This window comes from Propithecus coquereli, unplaced genomic scaffold, assembly GCF_000956105.1.
Source record: "Propithecus coquereli isolate 6110/MARCELLA unplaced genomic scaffold, Pcoq_1.0 Scaffold84, whole genome shotgun sequence".
Lineage (NCBI taxonomy): Eukaryota > Metazoa > Chordata > Mammalia > Primates > Indriidae > Propithecus > Propithecus coquereli.
Window position 1 is genome coordinate 2,333,292 of NW_012154618.1, and position 20,395 is coordinate 2,353,686.

Sequence of the window (20,395 nt, forward strand, 5' to 3'; positions counted from 1 at the left end):
GCATCTTTAATTATTTGTTTACGTACACATCCTAAACAGATGGATTCTCCAGACTTTTGGAAAGGCGAATTCAAATTGCTCGAAGTTTCTTTTTCAATCCAGCCTGGGAATCTTTTCTTTCCATATTTGTCTTTATTCTGTCAATACGATTAGAAGTCAGTGAACAATAGTAAGCAGATTAAGTTGAATGCCGGGTTGTATTTTAAATTTTTGTTTAAATTATTGATAGTAAAACTTAACCTTTTACAAGAGGCTAATCCAGGGTTGGACATGGTGGCTCATGCCTGTAATCCTAGCACTCTGGGAGGCTGAGGCAGGAGGATCGATTGAGGCCAAGAGTTTGAGACCAGCCTAAGCAAGAAGGAGACTCCATCTCTACAAAAAATACAAAAATTAGCCAAGCAAGGTGTTGCTTCACACACCTGTAGTCCCAGCTAATCTGGAGGCTGAGGCAGGAGAATCGCTTGAGCCCAGGAGTTTGAGGTTGCAGTGATCTATGATGATGCCACTGCATCCTAGCCCAGGTGACAGAGCACGACTTTCTCAAAAAAAACAAAAGGCTAAGCCTATAGATATGTGAAAATTTCTAATTGAATTTGACGAGCCAGTGATGTATTCAGATGTTCCATAAAACTATGGAACTTGTCCAAGTTGTCTGGCTTTAATAATACAGAACTAAATATATTCAATAAGAAGTTACAAAAATGGCATTAATTTAATCATGTTAATATGTGTGATGGGGTATGTTGTATCACAAGATGTTGGTTCCCATTTCTCTGACAGTTCTGGTACACTTAAATTATGCCATGTAGCTTAATGAGTTCACTACCGGAAAGAATCCCCTGAAATTAGGATCTGTAGAATAAAGGTAAAATTAATAGAGTAGGGAAAGTTTTCCGGACATCCTTAGTAATCTGCTTTCAGTAGCCTGTAGATTTGTTTGCAAGAGAAAGGAATATTTAGGGGAAGAGGTTAAACTGAGGAGCTGTTGGCTTGTGGTTCTTAACTTAGGTCCATGTAGCAGGAGAATAGTGACTTGAACCGGAGGTGGTAATTATGAACAGAGGCTTTAATAGCTCCTTTCTATTAACTATGCCCAATACCATACAGATGGTCAGTGTGACCTGAAGTCATCAGATTGGTAAGGCCATTCCGATGAACTTATATCCAAGTCTGTTTTTTCTTAATGAAGTCAGCTTAAATTAATGCAGAATGAGTACCTGCTCCTTCAGGACTGGCGACTCAGGAGGGCTCCTCTGTGCCTGACCAAAGCTAATGCAGTTTTAATGATTGGGTCTAAGAACTGTGTGACCAGACTTGATGTTTCTGCCTCTATAGAAATGCTCTATTAATTATTAATTCATAACTTACATTTAAGAGACTTGATTCTTATTTTTTAAAAAAAGTCAAGGTGGAGGAAAGCATATATTTAAGAAGTATTTTATTTCTGAGGAATTTCCAACTTTTTTGCGGGGGGAGGGGTTTGCCCAAAGGCCAAACTTTTTGCCAGTCAGACTCCCTGCCTCTAACTGCACTCCAAAAAAAGGGATAGGATGTTATTTTCCAGAAAGGAATCTTTACCATCTAACCAGGTGCAAAAATAGTTCTGTTGAAAGTTCAGGATCCACTGAAGTAAAGAACCAGCTTGTCAATAGTCAACTTGTAGTTACAGTAACTCAGGAAATACATTAAATACTAGAGTTTCCACGTCATGCATTTCGCTGTGCAGTTTTTGTTTATTTTTAATAACTAACGGCCCAAGGACAGGAAGGGGGGAGTGTTTTCAGCACTCTCCCACTTTGCTTGTCCCAAGAAATACCAGTTAGATCTACCATGCTACCTAATGCTTTTTAGTCCTCCCCTCTATGAGTTCGGACTAGGGAAGACAACGTCAACACTCCCAGCCCTGCTGTCCTTGCTCTAGCTCTGGAGATGCGGGCTGGCCACCTCCGTGGGAGAAACGCTTTCGGTGTCTTGGTTCTGCTCCCGCTAAAGCCCCTAGAGATCCCATCTCTTCCCCCCAAACCAAGTCCCCAGATGCCCATGCCAACATGAATAGTTTGGGTTCTGAACCAGCTTGTTCCTAGATGCTATGTTTTGTTTTTGTGTTAATTTGAGGCCAGGGCGGAGGGGATTGGATTTCAGGGAGAGCTTGCTGGGACAAGCTAGGACTTTGGGGTGTTTATCTTTCCAGAACCCCTCCTTTAAAAAAAATATATGTGAAACTGGTATATCTCTAGGTTGACTTATAAAAAGGTACAAAGTGACATTAGGGATCACCATGGAACATCCCCCATGAAACTCATGTTACCCCAGCCCAAAGACTGCCAGTCCTACTTATGTGGCAAATAGTTGGTAGCATACATAAGCCCGTCTGTAAGATGGAGCTCTTCTATCACCTAAATTGGAATTTGACAAATGTGACAAGGAATCCTTCTGAACTTTACTCCTTTTCCCTTTCATCGTGTACTCATTTGACTGACCTGGTAAGTAAAAGTCCCCCATCAACAGGATGATGAAGGAATTGACAAAAGTGGAAATCCAGATACAGCCAAACCACCTCCGGACAGTTCAAACGTTCTGGTTGTTGTTTGGGGTGTCAGTGTCTGTTCTGTGGGCATGTGTGTGTTGGTGGGTAGGGCAAAAGGTACCGGGAGTTCTGTGGAATGGCTAACGAGCTGGTCTAATTTTTTAGAGTATAGTTACGCATTATGTAATTTAAAGTTGACTTTTATGGAAGTTTTTTTTTTAAATGAGTCCATCTTAAACGGTCACTCATAGTATACTGAAATGTTTTTCCAGATTAGTCTCTGTTTTCAGATGTTCATTAACAGATAAATACGTGGCGAAGGGTATTGTAGTCTGTGGAAGTGATAAGCACAGACCTTACCAGTTTTGGCAGGGGTGGGTGGGATAGGGATGAGGTCAGGGGTTAGAGTAGGGTAAGGACCAAGTTCAAATACAGGTGAGGTCTGGAGGGCCATGGTTCTCACTTCCTGGGGTTCTGGGTATTTGTTCTCAGCATGAGAAAATTAGCTACATCACATACGGACAGAGTTTGTCCTGGGAAGTGCTATTATGGGCTCTGCAAGTTTACACAATGCTGTAGTTACTTAGAAAGCAAACTAGCATTTAGGAGCTATTCCCGTCAGAAATCAAATACAGCATACTGTGTTGCTTTTGTATTTTAACAATGTTTGTTTTCCCTTTGAAATGATAAATAACACAAATTTAAAAGACAAACCAAGGTAGGGACAGGGAACACAGGACCTAGGCTCAGACAACCCTAGGAGATAGGAAGCTGAGGCTTAAAGTAATTTTCCCAGGATCTTTCTGCTAGGGATTTGTTGAACTGGAATTTGAACTGAGTTTGGGGGGTTCTTTCGATATCCTCTTAGCCTTCCAAGTGTCAAAAGTTCTAATACCTAAGTGGGGCAAAGTCATGTTTAGATACCTTTTCTTTGCATTAATACAGTTTTAGCAAAAAGACCAATAAGCTATCTGCAAAGCTCTGCGAGATGGACATATTATTAAGCTAAATCTTCAAAAACAAAGGCGTAATTTCTGTTTTTTAAAAAATCTTAAAAATGTTGAAGGATGCACATGTGTATGTTCTGTAGAAGATGTTGCTTTAATAGCATGAACTTTACAACAAAGCGAAAGAACACTGTTGCATGTGCGTTCGTGTGTACATTTAAAGAAAAAGTTCTGAATGGAGACGTATCAGACCCGCTGGTTTTTCGTGAGGAGTGGTGGACTTTCACATTTTACTTTATATTCTTCTGTTTTTGAAAATTTTTTGAGCATGTACTATTTTTGCGCTAGTTAACTTTTCCGATTTTAAGAGTCCTGTCGCATGCCTGGCACTACAGGAATGTGACGGGGGAGAGCACGGAGACAGTATTGCATGTGTGTATCTATCGTCTGAAAAGATCCTGTTGTTCGGTGTTCGGATTCCCTTGGAAGAGACTGAGTTTGGAAAGAGGTAGGAGAAGGTGATGTGCGTTGCCGAAAGGACGAGCAGCACCCCCTGAGGAGATCTGTCACCCAATTCTAGTTCAGACCTTGGTTTGGCTTTGCCACAGCCACCTGGAGACTCCTGCAGCCTAATCGCATTTCTGCAAGTGGATTGGTGGGTGCAGCGGCTGGGCCGGGCGAACAGATACAACGGAAGTGGCACCTTGTGTACGTGCCGCTCATTTTCAACCCGACCCCTTCCTCTCGTGCACAACCACGCTGTGTCAGCTGGGGAAGTGTTCAGATGGCTGAAGCTTTGTTTGTTTGTTTGTTTGTTTGTTTTTTGTTTTTTGGAGACAGAGTCTCGCTCTGTCGCCCGGACTAGAGTGCCGTGGCGTCAGCCCAGCTCACAGCAACTTCAAACTCCTGGGCTCAAGTGACCCTTCTGTCTCAGCCTCCCGAGTAGCTGGGACTACAGGCGTGCATCACAACGCCCAGCTAATTTTTTTTTCTATTTTTAGTACAGACGGGGGTCTTACTCTTGCTCAGGCTGGTATTGGAACTCCTGGCCTCAAGCGATCCTCTCGCCTCCGCCTCCCAGAGTGCTGGATTCCACGCGCGGCCCGGAGCTTTTAAATTAATAATTGTTAGACATTCTCACAGAGCTCCTGTCCTGAGGGCCTGGTTCCATTGCACGTGTTCGGTGGGTGGTTACCCTTTTGTAGGAATGGAGAAGACAAGGGAGAAAAAGCACTGTAGGGATTGGGATTTTTACTAATTCCAACGGAAGGGAGGTGTCCACGTGAATTGCGTCTGCAGCCTCCCTTGGCAAGGAGGTCTGGACCTTACAACTCCAGCCGCCCTTTGCTTAGTGCGCTGTCAAGACAGCAGCCAAGTGGCTGCCTCGCCACACCTGCTACGCCACCACGGGCTCAGCGCTCATTCTCTCAGATTTAATAAAGCTTCCCCATCGATAGTTCGCTTCAGTTCTGTGGTGCTTTCAAAGCAATACAGATGACTCAGGCGCTGCTCCCAACTCAAATGACTTGTGTTTTGGTAGAATTTAGCCTCATTGCTGCCTCTCAGACTGGGCATTGTGCACAACGAGATACACATGTGAAATATTTTTTCCATGCTTTTCTAGATTTTCTGCCTGCTTTCGGATTAATCAAGTATTTTATATAATTCAATTATATTTCCACTGTGGATTACGAGTTCTGCCTCTTTTTAAAATGTTTTAGTAGTTGCCCTGAGTTTACAAAATAACACGAAGCATTTCCCATATCTGTGAGCCATCATTGTGCAGAGGCTAATCGTCTGTGACAGACCCAAATTGACTTCATGTGCTGCTTAAACAGGCACTTTTTCTAGATTTTCTTATGCTTAGTTTTGAGGTGAATCACAAGCAGCAAAGGCCAACAGGGCCCGTAGACCAATCTCAGAAATGAAAGAGCCCTTCGAAAGAGAACAGCTGGTTCCAGAGTGACCGACCAGACTTCCAGGTTCCACAGACCAGTAAAATTCTGAAAAGAAATTTCTGAGCTTGCTGACTTCTATTTTGCTAAGCAAAGATCAAAAAGAATTCCCGTTTATTATCACCATACTTTCATAAAAGACAGGATGTTTTAGCACTAAAACAAAGGCTGAAAGATTCAACTTTTTTTTTTTTTTTTTTGAGACAGAGTCTCACTGTGTTGCCCGGGCTAGAGTGAGTGCCGTGGTGTCAGCCTCGCTCACAGCAACCTTATAGTCCTGGGCTCAAGCAATCCTTCTGCCTCAGCCTCCCGAGTAGCTGGGACTACAGGCATGCGCCACCATGCGCAGCTAATTTTTTCTATATATTTTTAGTTGTCCAGATAATTTCTTTCTATTTTTAGTAGAGACGGGGTCTCGCTCTTGCTCAGGCTGGTCTCGAACTCCTGACCTTGAGCAATCCACCCGCCTCGGCCTCCCAGAGTGCTCGGATTATAGGTGTGAGCCACCGCGCCCAGCCTACTGTGCAGTTTCTATCTCCCGATTGGACCCAGACCACTACCGACGCTGAGCATGAAGAGCATTGTACAACGTTCTGAAGAGGTGCAAAGACAAGAGGTTGCTGCTTGACACTTAAAAGCCTAATGTTTAAAAAATGTAAAAGATCGTTTCTTCTCATCCTATTATTTGACAAACTCACACAACATCATTATGTGCAAGGAACTATGGGAGATAAGACAAGTACATGACTTGGAACAAGGTGGGAAGAGACCAGTGCGCTGAGACGGCACTGATGGAGTGGGATTTTGGCTGGAAGAGACGGCATCTGGGAAGGGCCTTCACAGCCAGCTGGAAATTAAACATAGGGAAGGAAAAGGAGAGGGGGAAGCCCAGATGGGAGAAATCTCCACGCCTTTTCCTTGGGGCAATACAGTTGTTGCAGAGGGGTAAGGTGGACCGTGTGGAGGGAACAGCAGGAACTTGATCTGGATCACGTTCTTGGCACAGAAAGATGGCATCTATTTGGCCACTGCCGACCCTTGTCGTGTTCAGTAAGAAATGATAAGACCCGTAGGAATGGAAAGCACCTCAGGAAGTTGTCTCATTAGCAGTCAGGCTGTGAACAGCTTTGAGTGTTGCACACAATAAACTGAGTCCTGGCTTTGCCGGAAAAGCTGCTTCAAGAGAAGGCCACAGATCAGGGTCCCATCCACTAGGATGTTAACAATCTGCTCATTATATTAATACTTCAGGTAAGGGTAACTTTTAAGTAGTTTGGGAAATTATTTTGAAATATTTTTCCCTAAAGGGGAATTTGTTTCTTCTAAATTGAATGGACAAACTCATTGTCATTCTACGTTCAGTGGAGGGCTTCCTCGCATTGCTGCCAGTTGCTAATGGATGGACTGAGAAATCGTGAGCTCTATGCGCCCACTGTTTTTCCTCAAATGCAGTGGCACGTAGGCGAGCAAGGGATGAGGATAATGACAGAAAGTAAATAAGGCAACAAACAAGATGACAACAAAGTGATGTGGGCCTGGGTTGCAGGGACCCACCTAACATAAGAGACTGCAGTGGGCCTGGTTAACAAATCCAATCTCCTCTGACAATCTGTCAGAAAGCATCCTTCAGCCTCGTGGTTTTCTCAAGGACCCTGGAGAAAAATGGTGAGAGTCCAGATTATTCCAGATAGCAAGCGAGTTCAATGGAGACCTGTTGAAAGAAATTACGGTGGTTAGTACTTGCAACTCAAAGAAATGGTGCAGAGTAGTGTAGCATAGAACAAAAGGCACATTCTGATAAGACATGTATCAGCCAAGCAAAATATAGCCAATTCGTCACATGCATTACAACAGGGCACGAGGGCTCCTCTAAGAGACTCGCGTGGGGTCAGAGTTTCGTGGACTTGAACAGGTAAATGTTTTGTAAATCAGTGAGTATAACAACCTAGCAAACGAATGCCTCCCTGACAATAGAGTAGGAGCAGTTTCACACTTACCTGTCTCTTTTGATGACTTACCTAAGGGCAGAGACAATGCCTTCTCTCCAGCTGTATTAATGCACAGCTGTATTATTGAAAATGGCAGATGCTTATGATAAATCAGGTACCGTTTTAGATGACTTATGTTAATTCATTTGATTCTTACACACAGGCTCACAAAAAAAATTTTAGAGACAAGCTAAGTAAGGTTAAGCAATGTGCTTGAGGTCGCCCTGCTAGTAAGTAGCTAGTGAGAATTCGTACTCAGGTTGTCTGACTTACCTGACCCTTGGGTTTATGCTGTCAGCCACCACAACAAATTCTCGTCACCAGGGTCCTCAGCCCTAACACGGCGTCAGGCACAAAGAGAATGCACAGTCACCGTGTATTGAATGAGTGAATGAGTTAGGAATTATTCAGTGTGCTTTGAACCGTTATTTGCCTAAGCAGTTGCAACAGCAAATTACACAGTGCCAAAGAAAAATTAATACAGGCATCTAAACAATATCATAATACATCTCTGTACTGGTCACATTTTCCCTGGGTAGTTCAGATTAATTTGTGCAACCCATGATATAATTTACTCTGCAGGCCATTGAAAAAGAATATACTGTGCCTGGATTATTAATACAAAAATGGCATGTATTTCTTGCCAGAGTGTTAGCGTCTCTAGGAAAGCTTTCTCTTCTTTGCCAGTTCTTTAGCAAGCAGGATATGAGTGTAGACATCAGCTTCAAGCAAAGACAAAAACTGTCCCGATAGTGGACTGCCTTTGATACTGGGCCACATTTTAGCTCAAAAGAAGCAGTGCTTTGACATCACATACTAATATGTAGTAGAAAACAACACTGTCTTAAGGACTGTTTCTGTTATATTTTTAAATATAGCTTATAAATATATTTTTATATTTTTAGAAATTTTATTTCCTGTACTGAAGCATTCCCGTGGCAGACATTTTGTTAAAAACGATATATAAAAGGTTTTTGCATTAAATGCTTTGGTCAACTGGTTTGCCAAGAGGGAATGTAAAAGCTCTCTGAGCTTCAGTGTTCATAGGGTAGGAAAGGATTATAGTTTATCATTTTTAAATTCCATTACATACTGTAAAATAAAGATACAGCACATTTAGACCCAAGATTTCAAGGCCAAGTTCAGTTGTTGGCTTATTGACATTTCGTATTCTAATCCAATTAATTGACCTGTATCAAATGCATGACGGTAGCAAGAAGTATTTAAGTAGGGATCTAATTAATCATTAATTATTAATCATTAGGGGCATTAATCATTAGGGGTACCATCGTTACTGCCTGTTCCTAATCATTAAAAAGAAAAATTGAAAAAAATGTTAAACAACCTCAAATGGCATGAGCACAAGTTTATCTAGAACTTAGCATTATTAATTTGACCATTACTGTCACTCTATTCTCAGCCAAGCAAGCGTTCTCTAAAAGAAAACTAATGTAAAATGACTTACGAAGCACCCTGGGATGACAAGAACATGTAACGGAGTCAGCGACACTGAGCATTGAAACCTCAAGTGGCTTTAAAACACGGGAGCCACGAAACTGATTTCATTCAAATCAAATCATTAAAAGACGATGCTCACTTGAAAATTTGTAAATAAGATTACAATTCTTCTGCTGTCACATTCGGCGTAAGATGTTAAATTTCAACATTTATTTCTATTTTTGGAAGCTTTATCAAAAGAATTATTTTTATTTATTTAATAAAGGTAGGTTTCTAATTCATTTGGTTGCATACGAGGGCTCCGCGTTCAACCTTGTATCTGGACTCATTTTCACTCCTGTTACACCATCTACCACTGACACGTTCTCTCTCTGGAATGGTTCTGGGAAATCTTGACCAAGATTTGCTAGTCTGAAATGTGCCCTACGAGTCCTTCACACGTGCAGTTCACTTCCGGGCCTCTGCCACTGTGCGGAGAAGTCTTTGCCACAATGGAATAGGCAATGCAACTATGACAACCACCTCCTGGAACAAGGCTGGTAGTTTTCTATGATGGTAAGTGACTATATTTATGGGTGTTGACAAGCTCAAATTATTAATCAAGTAATTTGATTGCCTGAAAAATTAGATGAGAAATTTTGTGCCATCAAAAATTCCAACGGCGGGGGTATAATACGCAGCGAAGGAAGCAGTGGCAAAATGGCTAGGAGTGAACATTCTGCAATCAGACTGCCTGGTTTGAGTCCTGGCTCCATCACTGGATCAAATTGCTTGACTTTTTGGTGCCTTATTTTCCTAATATGCAAAATGACGGTGATAGTAGGTACCTTCCTCATAGTATTGTGGTGCTATTCAAATGGGACGATGAGCGTTAAACACATCATGCATCCAATCGCACAGTGTGAACACTGGATCGATGTCAGCTGTCGCAGTGGCAGGGAGTTCAGAACCCCAGAACTGAACACGGCCCTCCAAGCCTTGAGGACAGTGCAGTCACAGACGCTAGGCAGAAGACTGGAGTCATGTAAGTCGTGTGATGTAATGAAAGGCTTGGCCTCGTCCTCAAACGAGAATTCCAAAAGCAGAATAAATAGGAAAGGTACAGTCGTGCGGAACTGCTTGTCTCCAGCGATGAAGATGGCATGGGGTTTTCCTACGTGTGCATGTGTAATTTTGGTGCTGTGGATCACATTGGCATGAAGGAACAAGCTGTCTCCTGTCACAGATTACCAGGCAATGCGTTCATGGTAGAGTGGTTTGGGGTCATCACCCAACGTATAGACCAGCATAGACTCGAAGCCAGTTCCTGTTGATACTATTCTCTCTGATGAGCCCCTCACGAGTTAAAATGTGTTCAAGTGAAAAAGATAAAGATAATTTATCGAAGTCTTGCAGATCCCTCCTCTCTGACACAGGAGCTCCTAGAAACTCTGAGAGTTAAGTTTAGGCTCTGAATGCCACTAGATGGCAGAGGAATGTTACGAAACCAGCGTAGTTCTGGGCCCATCTCCCGTTTCTTATCATCCTGTCTTGTCTGAAGGATCCTGAGCAATCGCTCCTGTAACCTGGGCTTATGTAAATCCCTCTCTTGCCAGTGTCAGGTGAAAGACAGGTACTCAGCCCCCAGGAGAGCTTGGGACTCTGGGTGGCAGGCTCTGGCATCACCCAGCAGATCACGAGAGTGTGATTTGACTATTGCCCAAACCCCTGATACAGAAAATATCAAAAGTTTTCCAACCTTTGAAAATTTTATTTCCCAGCCTTTCAGAGCTGGATATTTGGAAGAAAGGTGCTTTGCAGAGATCTTATCAGAGAGGCTGCACCCCGCATGCTGTGATGCCATCTTCCTGCCACGCATCGGCCAGATCTACTTCCCAACCTGCCCACTCCAAAAACGACAAACAACACTACTGCCATCTAAAGCTTTAACTTCTTAATCTCAGAAATCTTTATATATATATGTTAAACATAGTTGCAAGCACTCCAAAATTTGGGAGGCTAGTTTGGACTAAATTTGAGTGATCTTACCATACGCTCTTATTTTTCATTTTTAAAAAAATAAGGTTCTGAGTTTGAGCTGGCTCGGTGATATCCTATCTGGATAGAGTTCAGGATGGGATTGATCAAGCAGTCTTATAAACAGAGAGGAAGTGTCCTGGAAAAAGAGCTGTTTTAATGTCATGTTACCACCACATGAAACACAATCCAGCAGGCTTTGCTATATGATTTAGAATTTTACTATATTCAATATAATCTGCTAAGTACAACAAAACTACTCCACCCATCATCTATAATCGTCTAATTAATTGTTCTGATTTCGGGAGACAAACCAAAGGTAGCTAATGCTGAGGCCCTTGGTTTAAGAACCAAGTCTCTCCTTCTGCTCCCACATGGCAGATGCTGCTCGAAGACTGTAGCAGGACTTGCTGGCGTGGGAGTGGGGCTTGTGGCCTAGAAGGGGCTCACGTGCAGAGACGGGATGAGGACACCGTGTGGGGATGACAGGGAGCTGGGTTCCGAGGTGGTTCCTGCGGAAGGAACTGTCCTGCGTTGGGATCCTCCTCCTCATCCCTGAGCCGCCATGCATCACTGGGCGTTCAGGGCTCCTCTTCTGACATAGCTATGATTTTCTCACTGATGAGCCACTGGCCTTGGGTGTCAGCTGAGATGTTGGCAAAGCATTTTCCATCCTCTTAGCCCCTCTGTAAGTGGTCGCCACAGTGGCCAAATGCTCCGCCTGGCAGTGTGGCTTTCCAGCAAAGGATCTCTTTCTTGCCTCTGGGAAGAAAGTGGGAGAGAAACCCAGGTTTCTCCCAGTTCCAGGGCTTCCAAATTAAGTCAACGCAATCATTTCCTTCTTTAAAGAAACTCTACCTACCCCCCAAGCCAGCAGCTGGGCGCTTCAGCCTCTTTTGCTTCCTTAGAAAAGGCTACTGGACACGGGGAGTCTGTGAATCAAAGGACTCAAAGGATGTAAAGTGAGAGAAGCTGCCCATGGTCAGGGGCGGCGGCAAGGCGGACCCAGGCTTTGGAGAGTTGAAAGGCAGGCGGGCAGGAGCTGCACCCTCCTCTCTTTGTCCCAGGGTGTATGCAGGGCTTTGAACCTTGCAGGTGCTGTCCAAGTGGAGAGCGAGCTGGGAACAGCTCCCCTTTGGAGCTTCTAGCTGCTTCCTTCTGCCAGGCTGCAAGCCCCTGAGACTTCCCTGATCATCACTCGCTCCGATTTGAACCATCCCCTGCCCTTCTTCCTCCTGCTACCGCCCACACTTCACTGGCTTTGAGGACTTAGGGGCCGCCTCTGTCCCTGGTGCCCCCACGGCCCCGCCTCATCCTTCACCCCGGGGTCTCTGGCAGCCCACTGGGTACAGGCCAGGCTTCCTTCCCCCTGGGGACTCTGGTCCCTCCTCAACGCTTTTCTCTGCAGTTCGGCATCTTCTGTGCTAGATGCGTTGTTTCTGGCTTGAGAGGGACTTTTTCTCACTGAGTCATTTCCATTTGGTGTAGCAGAACATTTGCTGTGTAGCTGGGGACATTTCTGGAGCTTTGATAATAATAATAATACCGGGGCGTATCTAGAAATGTGCAGACTTGCTTTTAATGGTGAGTGAAAAATAAGACTTTTCTTAGTAAGGACTCTGCCGTGCTGAGAACTGAGTTCTCCTTTGGGGACTGTTAAGAAGGTCGGTGATCACCCCCCACGCCGGGGTTCCCACATCTCATTTTATTATGACACTTGCGTGGGGATCATCAGACTTAGATTTGCCTTACTTGAAAGGTCTCTAGGAGGGAGGTGAGGCCCGTGTCACTTACAGTCTGACGTACACACGATTCAAACATCTTCCAAGCCACCAGGACACAGTCCGGGCGGGGCACCAGCCTCTCCGCACAGCGCGGAGATGACAGATTTGAAGGTGGCCTTTGCTGGCACTATTGGAACTCTCGCCAATTGTTTGTGTATCGATAAAGACCTAATGATCATCCTGACAACTACAAAGATGGTAATGATGAAGGCACGAAGGCGTATTTTTTAACAAATTCAAGTTCATATATATTATTGAAATTAATGAGCAGAAACTCGAAGTCTGGTCCTGGAGCCGGGCAGAGTGAAAAATCATCGTCCAGGGCAGTCCCTAGGTGGGGCCTGGCTAGAAAACCCGGAATGTGACCACCCCAGCCACTGCACATTTGGATTATGTCACTGTCACTTCCAGCAGTTACTATTTTAACCAGGTAGTGCCTGATCTCTGCCTGCTGGGAAAGTCAGCCGCGACCTCCTGCCCCCTCCCTGCCCCACCCGCTGCCCGCTCTTTCAGCCTGGGGAGTGTTCTGCCCAGAATACAGCTTTGCTCCTCGGCCACCGGGGCCTGAGCCGTCTTCATGACTGAGGGACCCTTGTTCTCTCTGCTTCGAGAAATTTCCCTGAGAGATCAGGCCCAGGTTGGACACAGCAAGCCTCTTCTTCCAAGGCGGGCAGGAAACGGGGAAATGGGCTCATGATGCAAATATCGCTCACGCCCAAGTTTCGGTTCTGTGTCAGAATGCAAAGCAAAACAGCCCCGCTGCAACCTCAGACTGTGGCGGGTCAGGGGGAGGCGGGGACACACGGTGGAAGGAAGAAGTTGGCCTCCGGTGGGTGAGCAGAGCGGCTCTGGCTTGGGTGGGGAGGGGTGGTTATCCCCAAAGAAAATAAGTCAGTGTCAAAGGGCTGTTTGAATTGGAATCAGGTCTACCTGAAGAAGTCCAATTTTTCTCCGAATCCTTGTCATTCTCTGTGAGTTACTCGAGGGGCGCAGGTGAACAGTGGACAAAGGACAGATAAGGAGGATGTTTTCACTTTCCTGGGGGTGGGGGGGCAGGGAGCAGGGACTGAATTATTTGCCAGGGCTGCCTAGGTAAATACTAATTGCATCAAAGTTACCTGAAATTAAAGGAGCATTAAAATTTGCATCTGTGTGTATATAAACCTCGGCAATTAAACAGTGTGGAAGTAAGTAATCGCCCACTATGCAGGAGCAGATGTGAGGCAGTGTTTGTTTTCCCCCTCCTAAGCAAATTGTTTTATTTGATAAAGAATTTTAAAACTGGGGCATGTGGACAAAAGTTCACTTAGGTGAGCTACTTAACCTCTTGGAACGTATATTAGTTTGCTAGGGCTGCCATAACAAAATACCATAGACTAGATAGTCTAAGTGACAGAAATTTATTTTCTTACAGTGCCGGAGGCCACAAGTCCCAGATCAAGGTGTCAGCAGGTCTGGTTTCTCCCGAGGCCTTTTTCCTTGGCTCGCAGATGGCCGCCTTCTTGCTGTGCTCACGTGGTCTCATCCCTGCGTGTGAGTGTCTGTGTCGTAGTCCCCTCTTCTTATGAGCACACCAGTCGAATTGGATTGCAGCCCATCCTCACTGACCCCATTTTAATTTAATTACTAATTTAAAGGCCCCATCTCCAAATACAGTCACAGTCTGAGGTATTGGGAGTCAGGATTGCAACATATGAATTTTGGGAGGACGCAGTCCAGCCCATAGCAGAGCCCTAGTTTCCTCATTGGTAAAACTGGGGAGAATGTGCCCTCCTTTCTGGTTCTGAGACTCAAATGGGATAAAGTAAGAAAAAGGACTTTGGAGGGTGTCAAGTGGGAAAGGTGTTATCCCATCGAGGTGGGATAGACCACGTCCACCAATGCCTCCCGTCAGCCTGTGTGGAAGTTGCATTCTCTGTACACACCCAGGGTTTAGAGGCCAAGTTCCTCGTGGCAAGATAAATTTGCGCAGATGCTACTAAATGTCGTGCTCTCTTAGGAATTTGAGCCTAGAGTGATATCGCAAATAACTTGGTCATCTATTTATCCATCATCATCCACCACACACCTACTCTGTGCTGGGCCTTGCATCGGCCATTACCTGTAGGTAACGCAGAGCGGCAAGGAGGCTGATGGATTCAGCAGGAAACGAGGGGTGCGAACCCCTACTTTGTCCTCCCACACAGCTTGCAGGCAGCTGTGCTGAAAATATCTCTCGTCTTCAACAACTTCCCCCCAACTCTTCCTTCCTCAATCACAGAGGGCTGCTCAGGGTCTGGAAGTTCAGAAGAACTTGGAGGTCACCCTGGGTCTGGTACCGGGGTCACATGGGTCAAATTCAGGCTGGGACAAAAGTCACGTTCTGTCACTCTTAGAGACTGGATATCTGATACAGTGGGATAAACCTGGGTTCTAGGGAAAACGAGGGCCAGTTACACACACACACACACACACACACACACGCACACACACGCACACACACATACACTCGGCGCACACGCACAGAGGCCAGAAGAGTTTGCATCTGTCCTTGGGGACAGAAAGCAACATTAGTAGTTTTTACTGTTAGGAATTTCCGACCCTTGCTGAAGAGTGTCCTTAGTTCACAGAGGGAAAAATAACACCATCACGCACTTTTGACCTCTCTCTCTCTTGCATTTTGAAATTTCAAAGCTGAATGAGGAGCACAGTCCCCAAGCCTCCTTCCTCAGCCATGGGAAGCCCTTCTCTGTTGGATTCTGCAGTGGAGTGTAAGGAAGATGGGAAATATAGCTGTCCCTTCCTTGGGCATCAAAGAGCAACGTGATGACACCTTGATTTCTTTCTGGCACCAAATCCTGAAGTTGAAGTCTCATTGTGCAAGAAAGATGCCAAGAGGAAATAAGACGTCAAAAGCTACAAAACGAATGCTGGGATAAATTGAGGCAGAAGTTAACCTACAGTACTAAGGCAGGAAGGAAGAAAAAGAGCAACAGAAGAGTATAGCTTGCTACACGGAAAGAGCAAACTCAAAAGAATGGGGAGAAGAGGGACCTCAGGAATTCAACGCTTTACCTTGGAACACCAGACTATTTTGTAGCTAGGGAACTCTTTTTCTTTGGACTTCAATCTTCCTTTATTTCCAAATCGGGACTGGAAATGAGAATTATGAAGCCAAAAATATCAAACTGCCTTAGATCCCTGGTTAAAAACATCAGCAGCAACACACGACAGAGCTTACCTCCCCCATTCTTGACATTTCATTACAAGAGGAAAACCGCAAGCTGAACTTAGCAAGGGCTGTTATAATTAACTCACAAGCCCTCGTGTGCTTACTCGTGGTTTTTAGGTCTCTGAGGCTTAGAAGTAATGTAAGAGGGGGTTGTTTAATATGTGTTAGGGAAGGAGGAAACAAAAACACATTTTTATGTTATTCTCTTTTGCTAAACAGCAGCCTGGTTCCATTGCATCGTGCAATTTATTGTTCCCAGGCTCGCAGGAATCATTTCCATGTGACATTTATTGACATGAATTTGGGAGAAAAGGAGCTAGCATGTGTCATTCGGGGTTCTCAATGGCAAATAACAGCAGAGACTAAGTCTGGCCCAGGCAGTAGGAAAGGAATTTACTAAAGTTGTATTAGGTGACTCCTACAATCCCAGGAGGGCCGGAGAGTGAAGCTCCGAGGCTGCGCAGCCACCAACAATTCCTCAGATCAGTTCTCCAGATGGTCGGTGGATACCCCCTGCCTCCACTCTGGGCAAAGACACTGCAGCTGCCCTGACGCCATCCTCTCGTGGGCAAGCTGTTGGATCCTCTGTAAACCAGCTGCAGCGGCCACCATCCTGCCAGCACGCCCCAAATCCTAACCAGCCTCGCCTGTCCTCAGGTCTGTCCTCTTCCTCATGTTCCTCCTTCTCCAGTGATCTCTATGGGAATCTTCCCCACACCTCTTTTGGCTATTTTTATGCAGTGGAAGGGGGCTGATGCTCTGGAACCACACAGACACACACACACACACACACACACACACACACACACACACACACTGCTCCCCAGTTCCTTCTGCCCAGGTTAGAACTGTTCTGTCTGGAGTGGCCCCTGGTGCTTCAGCTTAGTGTCTGTGATGTTTCGAGAGGTGGCCCAGACCCCACAGTGACTGAGTGCTCCAGGCTGGGACTCCTCATTCCGTGATTCTGCCGTGGGCTTGGAGGGCACTCCTGATTCTTTCACGTCTTGACCGGCTAGAACGAGCTCACACATGTCTCCAAAGGAAGGACAAATACCAAGCCCGGGGACAGTGTGGTCCAGACCCCCACATCCAGAAAGCACATTCTCGCACATGCTGCAAGGCTCTTTTCTGGCATTGTCTGTGTGCCCTATTTCTAGGCCAAGGGGTCACCCTGGAGTCCCCCAAGACAGGAAAGCACCCACACCGTTCTCAATCGGCTACTCCTGGTGGCACGCCCGGCCAGGGCTCCTGGCTGATCATTCACAGCAAGGACTCTTCTGTCCTTCATCTTTCCTCATCTCCCTCTGGGGGCTGGAAGACAGTACAGGGCATGGTGCCAATTCTTCCCATTATCGTGTAATGTGTCACTCTCCACGCGTGAGGGGGGCAAGGCCGTATACTGAACATTTATTTACTGTGGCAGAATTACCAGCTTGAGAGTTAATTCTGCCTATTTTTCCTCCATTGCAAGCTCATCAGGAAAGAATGAGAGGTATTTTTTTTTCCTCGTTCTCCCAAGTGAGGGGCCAGGTTCTGTGTCCTGGGTGTCTGGACTTCTCTTGTCTTAGGGGAGCGTTAGATGCCTTTCTGGGTTTCTGCAGGGGACGGGACTGAACCCACTGTATGATGAGAGCTCTGCGGGTTGAAGGGGAGGGTGAAGGGAGCAGAGCCCCAAGGCTGGCCAGACGGAAGGAGGTGAGCTTCTGCAACGGTGAAGGCCGATTCTGACTTGCAGGCACTACCCCGTGGAAGGCGATACCTTGGGTTATGGCTGCTTACCTGGAGGCCAGTGAAGGACAGGGCACCGTCACGTGGGGCCCTGACCGCCAAGGCAAGTGTCTCCTGCTACCCAGCCTGGCATGCCGGGGGTGGCGCACTTAGTGTTAACCACCTGTGGATGCCAGGGCCAGGCTAGCCTGGGCTCAGGCACCAAAAAAGCTCGCTGGAAACTACAGCACTGGACAGAAGGTGGCCCACACCCAAAGGAACATAAGGTGATGTAGGGCGAACTAGCTGAGCATTGATCCCAGACTTAGAGAACTGTTTAGGGTGCCTCTTAACTCCCAGGGTTCCTGTACAGCCTAAGACTGGGGGTGGCAGCCCCAGAGAATAAAATAGATATTGGACTGCTCCCTAATCCTTCAACCCTCCCCTCCTTATTTTGGAATGATCTGAGATTTATAGAAATGCTGCAAAGATAGTACAGAAAATATATGTCTACCCTTCACCCGATTTTTACCATTGTTAACATTGTTACATTTCTATGATACATCTGTCAAAACTCAGGTACCGTCATTAGTACTTTATGTTATTGAATAACCTCCAAAATTTATTTGGATGTTATCAGTTTTTCTATTATTTAATAATACCCTCTTTCTGTTCCAGGGTCCAATCCAGGGTACCACCCTGCATCTAGCTGGCATGTCTCCCCAGTCTCTCTGGTCAGTGACAGTTTCTCAGTCTTCCCTAATTTTGTCATGACCTTGACAGTCTTGAGTAGTGCTGACCAACTATCCTTGTGGACTGTCTCGAAGACTGGTTTTGTGGATATTTTTCTCACGATTCTATTGGCATTTGGGAAAGACCGGCACAGGGCGAAGTGCCCTTCTCATCATGTCACATCGGAAGGGACATGATACCCACATGCCATCACCGATATGTCAGCCCTCGTCACTTGGTTAAGGTGATGTCTGCAGGTTTCCTCACCATAAAGGACTATTTTCCCTTTCCCTGTTCTCCTCCTTATAAGCCCTAACTCTTTAATTTGCGATAGAAAAATAAAGGAATATGATGCTACTTGCAACTGAGTGTCATGGAACAATTCTTGCCTGTTATATTTGTATTTGAACAAGGGTTTTCTTGAAGCCCTCTGCCTCCACCAAAAGTAGTAACTCTAATGGTAGGAATTTCGGGCTCTGTGACAGTTGGATGTGGGCGTGTGGGCTTGGGTGACAAACGTAAGCAGCGTTCTCAATCCTACCACTCAGGCGGTGCCCCGCTCTTCCTAGATACAGGGCCGGACCATGGAGTCGTCTGTTTATAAAAACTTGGTACAGATTTGAAAACTTAGCACTCCTACACACATAGGAGGGACCATCCCACCGACTGTTTCCTAATGCAGGGTGTGAGTGCAGATTTAGAAGGGGGTTTGCTTGTTTACTCAGGACAAATTAAGCATCTTTGGTTGAGGGCATAATGAAAGAGAATACGGTCCCTTTCTATTTCAAGTCCAATGAGACAGTCACTCAATTTCAAGAGCAAGACCTTTCCCACATCTTTGAAATAGGCAGCTACACAAAGGTAGAGACGGAAACCAGGATCCAACCCCACCTCAGCTGCATAATCACCAGATAGAAAGATGCTGCCTCCAAAGTCCTGTTGCTACTAATTTCAGCTCTTATTTTCCCAGCTATTTCCAATGACCCTGAGAGTTACGGATTTCCAGGTTTAATGCTTTTGACAGAAAGTAGTTTTGTGGTTGGGATCAGTAGAAAGACTCTATGAATCATTCAGAATATCTGAAATGACAGTCAAAGTAGTTACTGGAACATTATGGAAGTTGTTTATTGGGCTTCTGACTTGAAGAGAAGCAATGGATTTAGCAACAGATTTAGAGCAATGAGGCATGATGATGTTTATTCACACGTTGTGCTGTCAAAATTAAAATTCAGTTCCATAAGTCTTTGGCTTGGATGCTTACCAGAAATCATCTCATAATATCCCTTTAACGTGGGTTGTGTCACAGTAGTTCTGCAGAAGGCTGGAGGGAGGCAGAGATTTGATGGGAATCTTTTGAAGAGACTGTGCAGATCAGGATGGGGCCTGGGGAGGGGGAGGCTCTGAGTTCGGGAAGGCCCAGCGAAGTTCCCTGAGGCCAAGGCTCTGACTTAAAGATCAAGGCTGGGCTGGGCTCGGTGGCTCAGGCCTGTGTAATCGCAGCACTTTGGGAAACTGAAGCAGGAGGATCGCTTGAGCCCAGGAGTTCCAGACCAGCCTGGGTAACATAGTGAGACCTCATCTCTACAAAAAAATTTTAAAAAGTAGCCAGGCGTGGTGGTGGGCAGCTGTAGTCCTAGCAGCTACTCAGGAGGCCAGGGCAGGAAGATCACTTGATCCTGGAAATTGGAGGCTGCAGTGAGCTGCACTCCAGCCTGGGGAATAGAGCAAGACTCTGTCTCTAAAAAACAAAAAGAGCAGGCCGGGCACGGTGGCTCACGCCTGTAATCCTAGCACTCTGGGGGGCTGAGGTGGGTGAATCGCTCAAGGTCAGGAGTTCGAGACCAGCCTGAGCAAGAGCGAGACCCCATCTCTACTAAAAAAATAGAAAGAAATGATCTGGACAACTAAAAAAATATATATAAAAAATTAGCCGGGCATGGTGGTGCATGCCTGTAGTCCCAGCTACTTGGGAGGCTAAGCCAGGAGGATCGCTTGAGCCCAGGAGTTTGAGGTTGCTGTGAGCTAGGCTGACGCCATGGCACTCTAGCCCGGGCAACTCAGCGAGAC